We start from the raw sequence: 17,792 nt of genomic DNA, 5'->3' as shown, positions 1-17,792 counted from the left end.
GTAAAAATATTGTATTCATCCTATAACATACTTACAAAATAAGATTGGCTGCGGCTGCAAGTGGCCAGCTATGTGCAAAGGCTGAGCTGCCCAAATGAGATTTAGGAGCTCTGCACCCAGTCTCAAGCCTCCAACCTCTGACAACACCCTAGCTTTATGTCCTCTGCTCTCAGCTTCAAAACTGCCACTAACTCCAGCCAAACCACACACCGGCCACATTTACTTCCTGCAGGTGGCCGGAGCGCTGCAGTCTCCAGGAGTCACCTGACCATAAAGACATTGCGCCTCTCTCACCCAGTCTGCACTTCTTCCCTACACGCTCTCCCCAGCAGACCGAGCAAAGACGTGGCCCCTCAGTGCTTCCTGCTGAGATGAATGCTGTACATACACACGAACACATGCAGCAGAGGATGATGCAATTTATCCAGGTGTTTGATAGAATTCACCAACAAAACCAGGTGAACCTAAAGCTGTCCATGGTGACTTTTCAAATGAATCCTACTTCTTTTAATACATTAAACCAAATTTTATCTTCTACGTCTTGTTCCTGTTTTTTAGTAATATACACTGCTAACTCAGTTTGATCATACCATCTAAATTGGTTAAATTATTTAGCAAAGAGTTACTCGTATACTATTATTATTTTAAAATTGAGTAGGGTGCCAGCCTGGTGGCACATGCCTGCAATCCCCGCACTTGGGAGGCTGAAGCAGGAGGAGCCTTGCAAGTTTGAAACCAAGCTGGGCTACAAAGCAAGCTCAAGACTAGCTTGAACTGCACAGCAAGACCCTGTCTCAAAAAGACCCCCCAAAAAAACAAGCAAACAATAGAACTGAACATGGTCTATAATAATGGTCCCTTTTTTGTTTCTACACATTAGTAATACCTGTTTTGTAAAACAGTTTTTGTTTTTCCCCTATTACTTGTTAATTTTCCTTTTCTTCTTTTTGGTATTGGGGACTAAACCCAGGGCCTTTACACTGAGTATATCCCCAACCTTTTTAATTTTGCAAAAGGGCCTCCTTAAGTCAATAAGTTGCCCAGGATGGGCTTAAATTTGAGATCCTCTTGCCTCAGCTTCCTACAGTGTTAGGACTAGAGGTGTATGTTACCACGCCTGATTTATTTGTTAATTTTCTACTGCCTGATTTCTTTTTTGTGTTTGTAACCTCTTTTCTACTGTATCAATCTTCTCCTGGCTTATGGTAGAACCTTAGATCACTAATTTTTCTTTCTTTCAAATTATAAGCACTTAATGGTACGAATTCTCCAAGTGTATCTTACATACTTCAGTATTCTTGCATTTTCATTGAATTCAAGATCTCTCTAATTTCTCATGATTTTTATTTGACTTATAGGTGAATTAGTAGCACAATGCTTAATTTTCCAATTATTTTGATATTTATGAATAATTTTTTGTTATTGTTTCCCAATTTTGTTGTGGTCAAAGAGCATGCTTGCAGGGCTGGCCAGATAGCTCAGTGACTAAGACTAAGTGTGGTGGTGCGTGCTTGTAACTCCAGTACTTGGGAGGCTGAAAACAGGAGGATCACTAAGAGTCCCATCTAAGTAGTGAGACCCTGTAGACCTTGTACTAAATACATTTATTTAAATAAATAAGAGCATTCTTGTACTGGAAGGGGTGGGTAGTACATGCCTATAACACTAGGACTGCAGCAGGCTGGGATAAGGAGCCCAAATTCAAGCCCAGCACAGGCAACTTAGGCATTTAGAGAAATCCTATCTTACAAAAAATGGGGGTTAAGGGGGCACAGCAAGAGAAATCACTAACAGAGTGAACAGACAACCCACAATGTAGGAAAAAAATGTTTTCCAGTTGTTCCTCAGACAAAGGATTACTATTGAGAGCATATAAAGAGACTACTGGACTATACTGGATTATTTTGCCGAATTCACACACCTACAATATTTAAATGGCAATGGAATACCAATCTCTGACAAAACTAAACAAAAAAGGGGCATATAAATGAAGGACCATTTTGTAGTGATACACACACACACACACACACACACACACACAAAATAGGATAGATATACAGCTACTTTCTCTTAATTCAATTGGAAGAAAGATTTGTATTAACAGTGTTTGGACACGATATCATGTCTGCATCTTGTACTATGAATAACTACTATGACAACAACAATATGCAATGTATTAATTATTGTAACTACCCTACTAACCTGTTCTGAAACTGTCTCATTGCTATTTGTTTCTCAATAAAATTAATAAAAAATAAAAAAACCTCAAAAAAAATCAGACCTCTCAAATGTAGAGACCAAATCCAAAAATGGGCATCTGAGATAAATACACACTTCCCAGATGAAAAATTTAAACAACACAAAAAAGTTCAACATCACTAGTTATTCAAGAGAGGTAAATTAAAACAACACTGAGATTGAATCTCACCCCAGAAAAAATGGCTGTCAACAACAAATCAACCAACAACAAATGCTGGCAGGGCTGTAGGGAAAAAAAAATCAACCCTTCTCCATGTTGGTGGGAATGCAGACTGGTGCACCCAGTGTAGAGATTCCTAAAAGACTAGGAACTAGAGGTCCCATTTGACCCCACTATTTCCCTTCTGGGTAACTTCCCAGAAGAACTAAAAACATCTTACCACATATATGGTAGCTAAATCTTGGAAACAACCCGAATGCCCATAAAATTGAGGAAAAGATAAAAAAAAAAAAAAAAAAAAAAAAAAAAAGAACATGACAGAGAATAAATATTTTACTACATACAGAACCTGTCTGTTCTTCAAGGAAAAAAAAAAAAAAAAAAAGATGTGATCTTTTTATACAGTGGACAGACTTGCCCTGAAGACATCCTGAATGGTCAAAAAAAAAAAAATTTTTTTTTTCTGATCAAGGAGAGTATGGGGCCAAAGAGGAAAGTGATCGATAATGTAGAGTGTGCCTAAGGAGCATCACATGGAGAGAAAACATTCTCTCAGGCTTTCACAGAGAGCACAATGGCCAAGCAATGGCCATGATTCATCCACATGGCTGACACTGACAAAGGATCTACAATCTGAAGCACAGGATCTCAGGATAAATCCTGAGGGGATTTCATTGACCTTATCAGGCCCAAAAGCTACAACTCTTGTTGCATAGGTCCTGCTTCACCTTGGTCTTAACCATCCAGCAGAAAAGTATAAAAATGAAGTGTAAGAAGTAAAGCCATGGTGTTATGTTGCTCTGTGGGGGACTCAGGTCAACAATTTCTGACATTGCCAGTGAAGCGGAAGACCCAATACTATTATGGACTACTGGACTCTTTTAGAATATTTTGCTGAGTTAACACACCTATAATATTCAAATAACGGAACTTAACAAAAAAAGGGATACAGATGAATGTCCATTTTGTATCTGTGTATTCAAAATGGTTAGGATATATATAGTTACATTCTCTTAATGAATAGAGGGATTTGTTCTAATAGTGTTTGTAAATAGGATATCAAGTCCACATCTTGTACAGCAATTAACCACTAGGAATAATGTATGCAATGTGTTAATTATTGAAACTGTTCTACCAATTTGGTATGAAACTGTCTCACTGCTATTTGTTTCTCAATAAAATTATGGGAAAAAAAACCCTCCTTTTTATACAATGGAGTATTACTTGGCCATTAAAAGGGTAAGTGTGAGGCATTGATAAATGGATGCAAGTTAAGACCAAATTCATAACTGAAATAAGTCAGATGCACATGTACAAACATAATATTGAGACTGGCCTATAGCTCACTGGACTAAAGCACCTGCTTAGGCAGAACACAGTGGCTAGGGTTTGATCCCTGGCATGCTGTGCTGGCCCCAGTGGGGTGTGCTGAGAAGGAAATTGAGACTGAACGTGGTGGCATGTGCCTGTAACCCCAGCTCTTGGGAGGCTGAAAACAGGAGAATCACTCCAAGTCCGATCTATGCAGTGAGACCCTGTAGACCCCGTCCTAAATACAGAAGAAAAAAACCATCATATTGTTTCCCTAGTATGAGGAGCTGAACGAGTAAATAAGATTCAAATTATACAACAGATATTGTGAAATGGGAAGAAACTGTTCAAAGAGAAAGAGAAACTGGGATGGGGAAAGGAGAAAAGAAGGAAGAGAACAGTGACAACAGCTATACTACTAATTTCTCTTAGTTCATGGAAAAGAAAGGTTTGTGCTAATATTGTTTGGACAATTAAATGGCTGTATCTTGTACTTTGAGTAAATGATTTAAAAATAACAATTTAAAGATATACAATGTATTAAACCATTGTTACTCTATTATCTTGTTTTGAATATTTGTTTTACTTTTTTTTCTTTTTTTCTTTCTTTCTTTCTTTCTTTCTTTCTTTCTTTCTTTCTTTCTTATGTATTTGGTTGTTACAGGGTCTCACTATGCAGCTCAGACTCATAGTGATCCTCCTGTTTTCAGCCTCCCCAGTGCTGGAATTACAGGCATAAGCCACTTCACCCAGACTCTGTGGATAGCTCAGCCCACCTTCGGGATGGGAGCTGGCATAGCACATGGTGCTGAGGATTGAACCCATTGAACCCGCGGTCCCTGCGCTTACCTAAACTTACCTAAGCAGGTGTTTTAGACTGCTGAGCTATCTCACCAGCCCCTTTTTTCTCTTTAAAATACTAATAAAGCCAGGTGTGGTGACACACACCTGTAATCCCAGTGCTCTGGAGGCTGAGGCAAGAGGATCACTGTAAATTAGAGGCCAGCACGAGCTACATAGTGAGTCAAGATCACCCTGAACTGTATAGGGGGCCCTGTCTCATAAACAAACAAACAAAAAAACAAAACAAAAAAAAAAAAAAAACTGGGCAATGTAGCCACGGGCTCAATCCCAATAGAAAAGGAGAGAAGGGAAGGGAGGAGAGGATACAAAGGGGAGGAGAGGAAAAGAAAGATGCAAACTGGTATGGTTTCATTCCTTTTAACTTACTAAGATTCATCTTATGAGGCTAGAAGTAGAGCTCAGTGGCATAGCACTGCCTATGATGCACAAAGCCCAGAGTTTAATTCCCAAGATCATAAAAAATAAAGATTTGTCTTACAGCCTACTAAAGGAGTCAACAATTTTTTTTTTTTATAAGAATCAGCAGTGTAGCAAGAGTCTGTACCAAACAAACAAATACACAGAAGATGCCTTTTATCAGGTTTAGGAAATTTCTTTGTTTCTAAGTTGTTGCTTTTTATTTTGCTTTTGGTTTCTAATTTATTGATGTTTTTGTGTTTGTATTGAGAGAGAGTCTAGCTGTCCAGGGTAGCCTTGAACTGATCATGCATCCCAGACTGGCCCCAAACCTGTGAAGACCCTCCTGCCCTAGCCTCCCAAGTGCTGGGATTACAGGCATGTACCACCGTGCCTGGCCTAAAGTATTTTTTTTTATTTTATTTTTCCTTTATTTTTTAATTTTTTTTAGGTTATATTGCATTTGATTTCTTTTTTTGACATCAGTTATTTTATTTTAAAGGAAAAAAAATAAAAACAATGGTACAAAATCTCAAAAAAAGATTTTAGGAGAGTAACAATGGTTAGTACATTGTGTATTGTTACTGCCAAAGTAGTTTCTCATATTACAAGATATAGGCAAGAAATAATAAATAAACAACATAGGTACAAACCTCTGTTGTTTTTTTTTGTTTTTGTTTTGTTTTTTTTTGTTTGTTTGTTTGTTTTTTCAAAGTCGGGGATTGAACTCAGGCCCTTGCGCTTGCCAAGAAAGCACTTATTCTACTGAGCCATCTCCCTGGCTCCTCTCTGTTTTTTTTAAAGTCAACAGAAAATGGAAATATACTTTTTAAAGTTTCTAATACTAGAAGATATCATACAATGTCTTTTAAATAAATTGTACCACCATGCCTGGCCTAAAGTATTTTTTAAATCATGAAAAGGTTTCGGATTTTTCTCCAAATTACATAAAAAACAACCATGTTAGTAACTACAATGTTCTATATGTACAAGGTCTCATTATGTAGTTTAGGCTGGCCTTAAACTATGAAGCCCAAGTTGACCTTAGGCTCAGAGCAATGTTCCTGCCTCAGCCTCCCAATGCAGGACCACAAGTGTGTGTCACTATGCCAAGCTGATTAAGCCTTCTATGTGCTCACTTATTTTAGGTCTACTTATATCACTTAATGAGTGAAGGCTGGATCTTTAACTATGCTACGGATTTATTCATTCTCTTAATTCTGTCCCATTTCCATGTGTTTTTATTTTTTTATCATTATTTGGCTACATATTTAGGATTGTTACGCCTTTGTTTGTTTTCTTCTACCAGGCATCAAAGTCAGGGCCTTGCACTTGCCAGGCAGATGCTGCGCCACTAAGTCATATCTGGAGCTCTGTTACGCCTTTTTGACTGTCTGAGCTTTCCAAAATGGCTCTATCTGGCAGTATACCTGAAGCCCACTTTATCTGATACTAGTAGTATAGTACACCACTCTTATGATTCATTTTGCCATATCCTTTAATTCTCTTATTTTCAATATATTTATGTCTTTAAAGTGTTTCTTGGGCCAGCTAAATAGCTCAGTGGATTAAAGTGCCTGCAAGCAGGCGCAGGGGCCAGGTTTGGTCCCCAGACCTGCCCCCGGGGCATGCTGAGACAGCAATTGAGACTGGACGTGGTGGTGCATGCCTGTAATCCCAGCTCTTGGGAGGCTGTAAACAGGTGGATCACTACAAGTCCGATCTAGTAGTGAGACCCTGCACACCCTGTACACCCTTCCCTAAGATACAAAAACAAATAAGGTGTTTCTCTTATAAAGAACATGATTGGGTCTTGCTTTGTTAGTCATTGTGTTATTCTCTGCCTTCTAATTGGAGCATACAGAACACTGTAGTTACTAACATTGTTGTGTTTTGAGTAATTTGGAGAAAAATCCAATATCTCTCTCAAAACAAACAAAAACTTCAATAAATTAGAAATCAAAAAAAGTAACAACTTAGAAACAGAGAACCTGATAAAGGGCATCTTTTCTTTTCATGCATTCATTCATTCATTCATTCATTCATTTGGTACACAGTCTTGCTACACATCTTAGACTCCGTAATCTTCCTGTCTCAGCCTCCACAACACTAGGATTACAGGTGTGTACCACCACTCCCGGTTTCTCTGGCCAGCACGACATGCCAGGGGTACTGCATACAGTACCAAGGATCAAAAAGAGGTCCTTGTGCTTGCTAGGCAGGAGCTTAGACCTCTGAGTTATCTCCCCAGCCCCAGGGTATCTTCTTCTTCTTCTTCTTTTTTTAATCCCCAGGGCATCTTCTAAAATACAACTATCAGCATACTTAATGGTGCAAAGATAGCATGTTTCCCCCAAGACCAAAACAAGGGCCCCTAGCCATCTTATTAAAGACTTTATTTTTAAAATTTTATTCTTTTACGAATTTAGGGCAAGATCTACAGGGTATAAAGGGTGTCAGTACATAGATCAGAGTCACAGTGATTCTCCTGTTTTTAGCCTCCCAAGAGCTGGGATTACAGGAACAAGCCACCATGCCCCATCGTCTCAGCACACCCCAGGAGTGGGGCCAGCACAGCAGGGATCAGCCGATGTGCTCTGCCCAAGCAGGAGCTTTAGTCTGCTGAGCTATCTGGCTGGCCCCTATTAAAGACATTAGTGAAGGTCTATATACAGATTAAAAAAGAAAATGTAGCTGTGTGTGGTGGTAACATCTCTATAATCCTAGCACTAGGAAGGCTGAGTCAAAAGGATGACCTCAAGTTTGAGGTCAGTTTGAGATACACAGTGAGTTCAAGCCCAGTCTGTACTACAAAGCAAGACCTGTTTCAAAAAGAAAAACAAAATTAAAAAAAGAAACTAAAAGACTATATTTACTCATAACTTAAAATGTCTTGGGGGCCAGGGAGATGGCTCAGTGGAATAAGCGCTTCCCTGGCAAGCGCAAGGGCCTGAGTTCAATATCCAGTTCTGCCAAAAAAAAAAAAAAAAAAAAAATTCTTGGCGCTCAGCCTGGTCGCTGGAGTCGCGCCGTGCCAGTGCCATGGCGCCTCGCGGGAGGAAGCGCAAGGCCGAGGCCACGGAGGTCTGCCCTGCAGGGAAGGTGGGGGCGGACGGTGGGGCAGAGGCCCAGGTGGTCATCGAACACTGCACCTGCTGACGCTTGTACGCGTGCCAGGCCGCGGCGCTGAGCCAGCGGTGGCGCTCAACCCGGTGGTGCAGCCGCGGAGGGGAAGCTTTGAGGTGACGCTGCGGCGCGCAGACGGCAGCGATGCTCAGCTCTGGACTGGAATTAAGAAGGGACCACCACGCAAACTCAAGTTCCGGGAGCCGCAGGCCGTGGTGGAGGAGCTGAAAAGGCATCTTACACAGGAGTTCGGGCGGAAAGCCCAGCTGAGCGTTTCTGTTCTGGTGCTGTCGGGGCATCTGTGACACGACATGGCCAAACTTCAGCCATGGACCTGAAGCCATGGTCTCTGGCACCGCAGAAACCAGCGCTGGCCTGAGACAGCCCACACAAAGGGTTGTAAACTGTTTGGATTTGGTTTGTTTAATAAAAGGTGAAATGTAGTACCTGGATGAGTTTTTTAAAAAAAAAAAAATGTCTTGGGCTAGGGAGATAGCTGGGCAGCACAAGTGCCTGCTTAAAATCCATATGAACAAGGGCCAGCCAGATAGCTCAGTGGATTACAGCGCCCTGGTATGCTAAACCGGCTCCGCCCCTGTGGCAGACTGAGACAGCAACTGAGACTGGGCATGGTGGCACATGCCTGTAATCCCAGCGCTTGGGAGGCTGAAAACAGGAGGATCACTATGAGTCCCTAGAGGCCCTGTACTAAATACATTAAATAAATAAACAAATAAAATCTATATGAATAAGAGCTACTGGAATAACTCTGTGGTACTGGGGATTGAACTCAGCACCTTGTGCTTGCCAGGCAGGAGCTTATTCTACTGAGCTATCTCCCTGGCCCCTGGAATAAGTGTTCTTTTTTGTTGTTGTTGTTTTTTTGTTTTGTTTTGTTTTGTTTTTGGCAGAACCGGGGATTGAACTCAGGCCCTTGCGCTTGCCAGGGAAGCGCTTTATTCCACTGAGCCATCTCCCTGGCCCCTGGAATAAAACTGAAGTTAGCAACCTTGCCCTTTACAAAGTCCATATACAAAAAGTAATTGTAACTGTATTTCTGTATATCAGCAATTAATAACTGCAAAATGAAAAATTTAAAAATTCTGTTTATAACATTAGCCAATAAGTATCCTACCTACTAGTAGCTTTGAAGGCTGATCAAAACGTACTCTTTGATTTCTGCCGTGGAGGGCAATGTGACTGTAACAGAACCAAGGTAACGATCGCTCCTTTGATTCTTTTTTGTGTTCTCCTGAGATAAAAATACTTCAAATGTATAATAGATTAGAAAATACTATTTGAAAAAAAAAAAAGAAAATACTATTTGAAATGGACATTATAGGAATATCTTGGCATACTGACCACAAAATACTACCCTGCCTGACAGAAAAGAAGTTTAGAGGAACCCCAGCATCCCATGCTGTGCAGTCTCAGCCTCAGATGCCTAGGCACAGGTGCCTACCATGCGGGCCCGGAACCCAGCATGGTGGCGCATGCCTGTAATCCCAGAACCCAGGACCTCTGCAAGTTTGAGACCAGCCTGGAAGCCACAAGTGTGAGCACAAGACCAGCCCAAACTATACATTGAGACCCTATCTCAAAAAAACAAAGAACCAAAACAAAACAAAACAACCAAAAAAAATTCTATTTGCAATAATATCTAAGACTATCCAGGCATCATGGCATACACCTGCAATCCCAGTACTTGGGGTTCTGAGCCAAGAAGACTGAACCAAGTTCGAGGCCAGCCTGGGCTACACAGTGAGTCCCAGGCTAGCCTGAACTATACAGCAAGAACCTGTGTCAGAAAAGACAAAAAAAGAAAGAAAAAAGAAAAAAAGAGTACCTAAGAGACGGTAAGATAGCTCAGAGGACTGAGGACCTTCTTAGGCAAGTGCAGGGACCAGGGTTCAATCTGAGGCACCACATGCCCTGCACACACTGAGGTGCCACTGAGACCAGGTGTGGTGATGCACACCTGTAATCTCAGCGCTGCAGAGGCTGAAACAGGAGGATCACTACGAGTCTGAGCTGCACAATAAGACCCTGTACCAAATACATTAAAAAAAAATCTAAGACCACAAAATACTCAGCATAATTTAATATGCGCAAGACCTACATAATGAAAACTATAAAACAGTGCTGAGAAAAATTAAATACTTAAATAAATGGAAAGACCAACGGGCTGGAGAGATGGCTCAGTGGTCTAAAGCACCTACTTGAAACAAGCTTGGCAAAGCACAGGGACCGCGGTTCGATCCCCCAGCACCACATGCCAGCCAGCCCCGCCCCCTGGTGGGCTGAGCTGGCCACACACACACACACACACACACACACACACACACACAATAAATAAATGTAATAAATAAATAAATAATTTTTAAAAAAAAAAAAAGACCAACTATACTAATGGCTTAGAAATTGCAGTATTATTAATATGTCAATTTTACCTACATGATCTATTAATTCAATGTAATCCCAATAATCCCTTTTTTTTCTTTTTGAGACAGGGTCTTGCTATGCTGTTCAGGCTGGTCTTGAGTTCACTTTGTAGCCCAGGCTGGTCTTGAACTCACAAGGGCCCTCCTTCCTGCCTCAGCATCTGAGTGCTACGATTACAGGTATGTGCCACCACATCCCACCCTTTTTTTTCCTGGTCAGCAATAGATTTATTTATTTTTAAGTCTTTATCAAATTAATTATCATAAATAGATTTACAGCAAGACTAACAGACCAAAACACATATAAAACTATTACACTAAATCAAGTACTCTTTCAGATATATTGGCTATACTACATTACAATTGCGCTCGCGCTCTCTCTCTCTCTCTCTCTCTCTCTCTCTCTCTCTCTCTCTCTCTCTCTGTTCTTTGAGACAAGGTCTTGCAATACTGCCCTGAAATCCACATACTCCAGGTTGGCCTTGAAAACTCTCAGTGGGGAGCAACCCACTCGGGTCCCCTTCTGTCCCTCTTCAGACAGGAACTTTTTTTTTTTGTATTTTAGGGGAGGGTCTACAGGGTGTTCAGGGTCTCATTACTAGATCGGACTCATAGTGATCCGCCTGTTTACAGCCTCCCAAGAGCTGGGATTACAGGCGTGCACCACCACATCCAGTCTCAATTGCTGTCTCAGTGTGCCCCAAGGGTGGGGCTGGCAGACCCAGGGATCAAACCACCAGCCCCTGCACCTGCTTGTAGCTTTCTTTACCCCAATAAATATATTCTACTCTATTTTTTTTTATTGCTCAGCTAACAAGTCTTTATTGAATAAGTACTACGTGCCAGCCATGATGCTGAGTCTTAGCAAAGAGAATACGAAAAAGACAGTCCCTGACTTCATGAAATTAAGAAATACAGGACATCAGCTGATACACAGACTGACCATCAGGGCAATGAACAGAGGACACCTGACAGTTTAAGGTTTGGAGATCTTCGGGAAGACTTTCCGGGTTTAAGGACGAGCAGTGATTGTCTTACTGAGAGAGCATGAGCGATGGTAGTCTGCACCCAGGGAAAGCACACATGCAGAGAGCAGCCCGCTGTGGGCATAGCACTATGGGCACAAGTACCGCTGGAGAAAAGCTCATGAGGTGGGAAGAGACAAGCCACGGCAGTGACTAGGCCATGGATGAGGTCGTGAGGTATGTCAGGGAACCCAGGCTTTCCATTGGCCACAAGAGGACTTCAGAAAGGGAGTGACCTTTTCAGACTGCATCTTCAGTACAACGCCTTGCCCACTGGATAAAGGACCAAAGTGCAGGAGACATGACAAACAGCTAACATGATGAGAGAATGCCGACCTGCACCAGGGTGGTGATAGTGGGCATAGTTTTATTGAGAAAGAAAAGCAGACATGACAGTGACTACAGGGTGACTCCCAAGGGCCTAGGAGGGATGGCACCTCCGCCTCCATTCCCAAGTAGGCTATCTTAGTTGCTCTTCTCTCATTGCTGGGACAAACACCTTTCAGACAAGATCTTGCTAAGTTGTTCAGGCTGTCCTCCGCCTTAGGATCTTCTTGTCTGGGCTTCCTTAGTAGCTGGGATTACCAGTGTGCCTTCACCTGCCCTGCTCCTGATCGGCCTGGATCTAGGCGACGCCAAGGACATCACGGTCAGGGGCCTAGAGGTCGTGCAGCGCTGTAGCCGCATGTACCTGGAGGCCTACACCTCCATCCTGGCCGTGGGGAAGGAGGCCCTGGTAGGTGCCCGGCCCGGCCCGGCCCCGGGCACGCTATATTCTGCTCTTAACCTCCATTTGTTTAAAAAAAAAAACATCTTTCAGTGATCTTCCTACTTCAGTTTATTCAGAGCTGGGATTACAGGTGTGGGACCTGCACCACCAAGCCTGGGTCCATTTTATTTCATATTTTCCATTTACCATGTTTTTTACAATCTTCCTACCTCAGCATTCTGAGTGCTAGAACTATAGGCATGCACTACCTCATCCAGCTGTTTTGTTTTACTTTTATTTGCTTTTTTTTTTTTTTTTTTGGCAAAACCAGAGACTGAACTCAGGACCTTGTGCTTGCCAGAGAAGCGCTTATTCTACTATTATTTGTTTTATTGCTAGTTTACAAGTCACAAATACATTTTTTTATGTATTTATGGTGACTTCCCTAAATTTAAGACTGCTTGTTCTTAGATATCTTTCTCACTTAATAGATTTAACAATATTTATGCTGCCCTTCTAATAAAACAATTGTCTTTTCTCCTTATTGTCATGTGAAGGGAAGTCACCATAAACACACACACACACACACACACACACACACACACACACAAACTACAGGAAGATTGCCAAATGTTAGAGGCCATTCTGAGTTACACAGTGACTTCAAGGTCAACCTAAACCAGTTGGGGATATAGCTCAGTGGCCAGTGCTTGCCCAAGTGCAAGGTCCTGAGTTCAATTCTCAGCAAACACACACACAAAATAAATAAATAAATAAATAAATAAAAGAAATTAGTACTAATGTGTCCACAACTACGCAAGGGATAACCTAATTAGTGAAACATTGAAATCAAATTTAAAAATACATTTACTCCAAAAAATACATTGAAAAGCTAAAAAGTAGAAATGTAACAACTTAAAAACATGTATTCTGCAAACATGAAACAAAAGAAAGTTAATGGGCTGGGGAGATGGCTCAGTGGAATAAGCGCTTCCCTGGCAAGCACCAAGGACCTGAGTTCAATCCCCAGTTCCACCACAAAAAAAAAAAAAAAAAAATTCTTAAAAAGAAAGTTAAGGCAAAATCTTTTTTTCCTTCTTCTGTATTTTAGGGAAGGGAAGGCAAAATCTTAGTATCTGACAAAATCTAAAATGGGAGAGAAATGATAGATGTTACCCACAAGTAAAAGGAACAAGAAGGGCCGGCCAAATAGCTCAGCAGAGTAAAGCGCCTGTAAATGGGTGCAGGGGCCGGGGCTCGATCCCAGGCCTGCCGTGCTGGCCCACCCCAGGGTGCACTGAGATGGCAGTTAGACTGGGCGTGATGGCCCGCACCTGCAGTCCCAGCTCTTGAGAAGCTGTAAACAGGCAGATCACTATGAGTCCGATCTAGTAGTGAAACCCTGAACACCCTGTAGACCTTTCCCTAAAATACAGGGGGAAAAAAAAGCTGCCTTGTCCCTGAGCACAGAAAAAATTAAATTCACACAAAGGCCTACATACAAATGTCCACAAAAGCTTTTTTTATAAAAGTACAAAGTCCAGATGTCCTTCAAATACAATTACACAAACCATAATACATAAACAGAAGAGAAAAATAGCAATGAAAAGAAGTCACTGCTGCATGCACCAACATGCAGGGTCTCTAGGGAGCTCTCTGGAAATCCAACTAAACCTAAAAGATTACACACTGCATGATTCCAGTTATAACTGTTTGTCTGCTTGGGTACCAGGAATTGAACTCAGGACCTCATGCTTGTCAGGCAAGTGCTGTGCCACTGAGCTATATCCCCATCCCTGTTTGTTTGCTTTGGGTGGGGTTTTTTTCCAATGGAATCTCACTGTGTCTCATAAGCTGGTCCCAAATTCCTGGGCTCAAAGGATGCTCCCAACTCAGTCTCTCTAAACTATCTGGGAGTGCAGGGATGAGTCACTACACCCAGTGCATTTACAGAATGTTTGCAATACCTAATAAATAAATTCATTGTGGGGAATTATGTTACATATACCTATAGCATGTGAGCATTTACAATATTTTTAAATGATAAAATTTTAGAAATAGAGGATAATTAGTTGCTAGTGACTGGGATGAGGGATGGATAAGTACCAAGAAGAAAGTAAATTGTACGGGTATACACCTATAATCCCAGCATGTAGGAAACTGAGGCAGGAGGACTGCTGTGAGTTTGAAGCCAGTCTCAGCTACATACTGAGTTTAAGGCCAGTCTGGAATACACAGTGAGACCTCATCTCAAATAGAGGAAGGGGAGGAGAAGGAGGGAGGAGAAGAAAGAGAAGAGGAGGAGGAGGAAGAGGAGGAAGAGGAGGAGGAGGGTTCATGTTGGCCTTCACACTGGCCTTGAAGTCATTATGTAGCCCAGGCTGGACTTGAACTCATGACATTACTCCTCTCTTAGCCTCTTCACAAGCATGCACCACCATGTTGTAACTCAAAAATGAGATAGGCTCGAAAAGATAAGAAGCGCTTTATTTTAGCTGATACCCAGCAGTGACCACCCCAGCAAGATGCTGAGGTGTGCACCGGGAGGATGAGGGGAGTGGGTATTTGGGCCAGAACTAGATTCAGGTATGCACAAAGGACAGCATGAGAAAGGCCCAACTGCAGGTTGTCAAGGAGAGAACAGGGCACAGTGGAAAGTTACAGCATTTAGAATGGCACATACAGAACAAGATGGTGGCACATATGTCAGGTTATAACAGTTAATAAAGTTACAGTGGGATTACAGCTGTAATCCCAGCACTTGGGAGGCTGAAAACAGAAGGATCACTAAAAGTCTGATCTGTGTAGTAAGACCCTGTAGACCCTGTACTAAATATAAAAAAAAAACTTCACAAATTTGCATGTCATCCTTGAACAGGTGACACGCTAATCTTCTCTGTATCACTCCAATTTTATTTATTTATTTATTTATTTATTTATTTATTTATGTTTTTTGAGACAGGGTCTCACTCTACAGTTCGGACTGGCCTTGTGCTCACTTTTGCAGCTTCCAGGCTGGTCTCAAACTCACAGAGACCTTCCTGGCTCAACCTCCTAAGTGCTGGGATTACAGACATGCACCACCACGCCCAGTTCCAGGGCTGCACAGTGGGTTCCTGTATCCAGGGCCACGATAGCACGCCTGGGCATCTAGGCCAAGGGCACGGTATGTGGGACTGGGGAGTGAACTCCGGTCCCTGTGTTTGCCAGGTAGGTGCTTATGTCTCTGAGCTATCTCTCCAGCCCCTATCATTCCAATTTTATTATTTGTGCTGCTGAAGTGAACACAGATTATTATCTTACAGACCATTTTCCCTGTATAAAGTGAAATTTGGAAATTAATTTAAAATGTTATGTGTGAATTGACGAACTGTTCCTCAATTTTGTATGGAAAGATAAAAGTCTTAAAAAAAGAACAGAGTTGGACATCTCCTGCTTTTCCTCTTTTTTTTTTTTCCAGACAGAGACTCACTCATAGTCCAGGCTGGCCTCCAAATGACAGTGAACCTCCTGCCTCAGCCTGCTGAGTGCTGGGATTTCAGGAGTATGCTACCACTTACTCAAAACACATCAAAGGCCAGCAATGATGGTGCATACCTCGGATCCAAGACTGGGAGGCTGAGGCAGGAGGATCGCTGCAAGTTGAAGACCAGCTTGGGCTACAAAGTAAGCTAAAGGCCAGCCTGAATTGCACAGTAAGACTTGGTCTTTAAAAAAAAAAAATCAAAGATTCAAAAGTTAAGGATTAAAATTAAAAGACTGGCATGCCAGGCATGGTGGTGTGTGCCTATAATCCCAGAACTCAGGAGGCTGATATAGGAGGATTCCTGCAAGGATGAGGCCAATCTGGGCTACAAAGTGAGTTGTGGGCCATCCTGAAGAGCATACAAGACCTTGCCTCAAAAAAAGCAAGACAATGAACCTCGGAGATAGCTCAGTGGTCTAAGTGCCTACTTAGGCAAGTGCAAGGACCCAGGTTTGATCCTCAGTACCACATGCTGTGCTGGTCCAGCCCCAGGTGCACCGAGCCAGTTACCAAGACCAGGTGTGATGGCACAAGGCTGTAATCCCAGCATTGGGGAGGCTTACACAGGAGGACCACTACAAGTCCAAGCTGTGTAATGAGACCCCATACCGAATACATAACAAAAAAAATTAGAGCCAAATAAATAAATAGCAATAACAAGTGTTGAAGAGGTAAAAAAAAGTTGGAAGCTTTGTATGTATCACTGGTGGGAATGCTAAATTGTGTGACTGTTTTGGAGAACAGCCTGGTAGTTCTCAAGTGCTTACACTCAGAGTGAGTACACAGCCCAGCAATATCACTCCTAGGTGCACCCTTGAGAAATAAAAACATGTCCATATAGCACTGCATATGCAAGCATTCACAGAAGTATTATTCTTAAGAGCCAAAGAACAGGAACAAACCAAATGTCTGGCAAGGAATGGTAGATGAACAAAATGTGACACATACATATGATATTATTTATTCAGTACAAAAAATGAGATTCAGATGCATACTACAAATTGGATGAACCTAGATGAACTACACATAAAGAAGTCTACTGGTTACGGTGGTGCACACCTGTAATCCCAGCATTCAGGAGGCTGAGGCAAGAGGACAGCTGTGAGTTCAAGGCCAGCTTGGTCTACACAGTGAAACCTTGTCTCAAAAACAAACAAACAAACAAAAACCACACATATAAAAATCAGCACACAAAACCAACTGCATTTCTATATGTCAGCAATGAAAAATATGGAAGAACCTAACATTACCTCAGAGGTTGCAGTATTCTATGTATCCTAAACATGGATAAACAGTGCTCACACATGTACACACATTGGTACACTTTCTAATGGACTGTGCTAAGTGTTAGTCACATATTTTCACATTGGAATCTTATTTTGTGAATGTTTTGCAATTGTTACTAGAGCTAGGATGGGCATATTTGACTAGAAGTAAACCTCTGTTTGATTTTTTCCATGGTATATAATGAGGAATAAACATTTGAGACTGAAGCCTAGAGTGATTTAGTTTCTCTGCCGTGTTACTATGCAAAGAGGTTGCACCAAGTTGGGAAGCTGAGAGGAGAGAATGAACATGGCACCTTCTGCTCAGTATTGCCATCACTGCATAATTGGCTTCTATTTATTTGCTAACCAAATCGAGACAAAATTCCTAACATTGCTTATGGTTTTATTTTCTTGATAACTAATAAAGATGGCTATTTGCCTTATTTCTATCAATTTTATTTCCTGTTTTGTAAACTGTTTATTGTTTCCCCATTAATTTGCTTGGATCTTCAATCTTTCTTACAAATACACCAGACATTTACATGCACATTGAAAGTCATAAATGTTACTATTGCACTGTAATATACTTCTATTCAGTGTGAAGATGTATTTTATTCATATTAAAATTGCATTTATTTATTTTAAAAAAAGAAAAATATGGAAGAAAAGCAAGGATCTGAGTTCAATCCCCGGTTCTGCCAAAAAAA

The 17,792-nt window shown here is 41.6% G+C and overlaps 1 protein-coding gene and 2 pseudogenes across 6 annotated transcripts in view; 1 reads left to right on the top strand and 2 right to left on the bottom strand.

The window, feature by feature from the left end:
* Ppp6r2 (protein phosphatase 6 regulatory subunit 2) overlaps positions 1–17,792 on the bottom strand; it is a 94,714-nt gene that overhangs the window by 45,151 nt on the left and 31,771 nt on the right. The gene's annotated exons all lie outside the window — the stretch shown is intronic.
* On the top strand, positions 8,024–8,421 carry LOC101566901 (annotated as a pseudogene).
* LOC111812952 lies at positions 15,125–15,214 on the bottom strand (annotated as a pseudogene).

This window comes from Octodon degus, unplaced genomic scaffold (assembly GCF_000260255.1).
Source record: "Octodon degus isolate 3935 unplaced genomic scaffold, OctDeg1.0 scaffold00153, whole genome shotgun sequence".
NCBI lineage: Eukaryota > Metazoa > Chordata > Mammalia > Rodentia > Octodontidae > Octodon > Octodon degus.
This window is presented reverse-complemented; position numbering and strand designations above follow the sequence as displayed.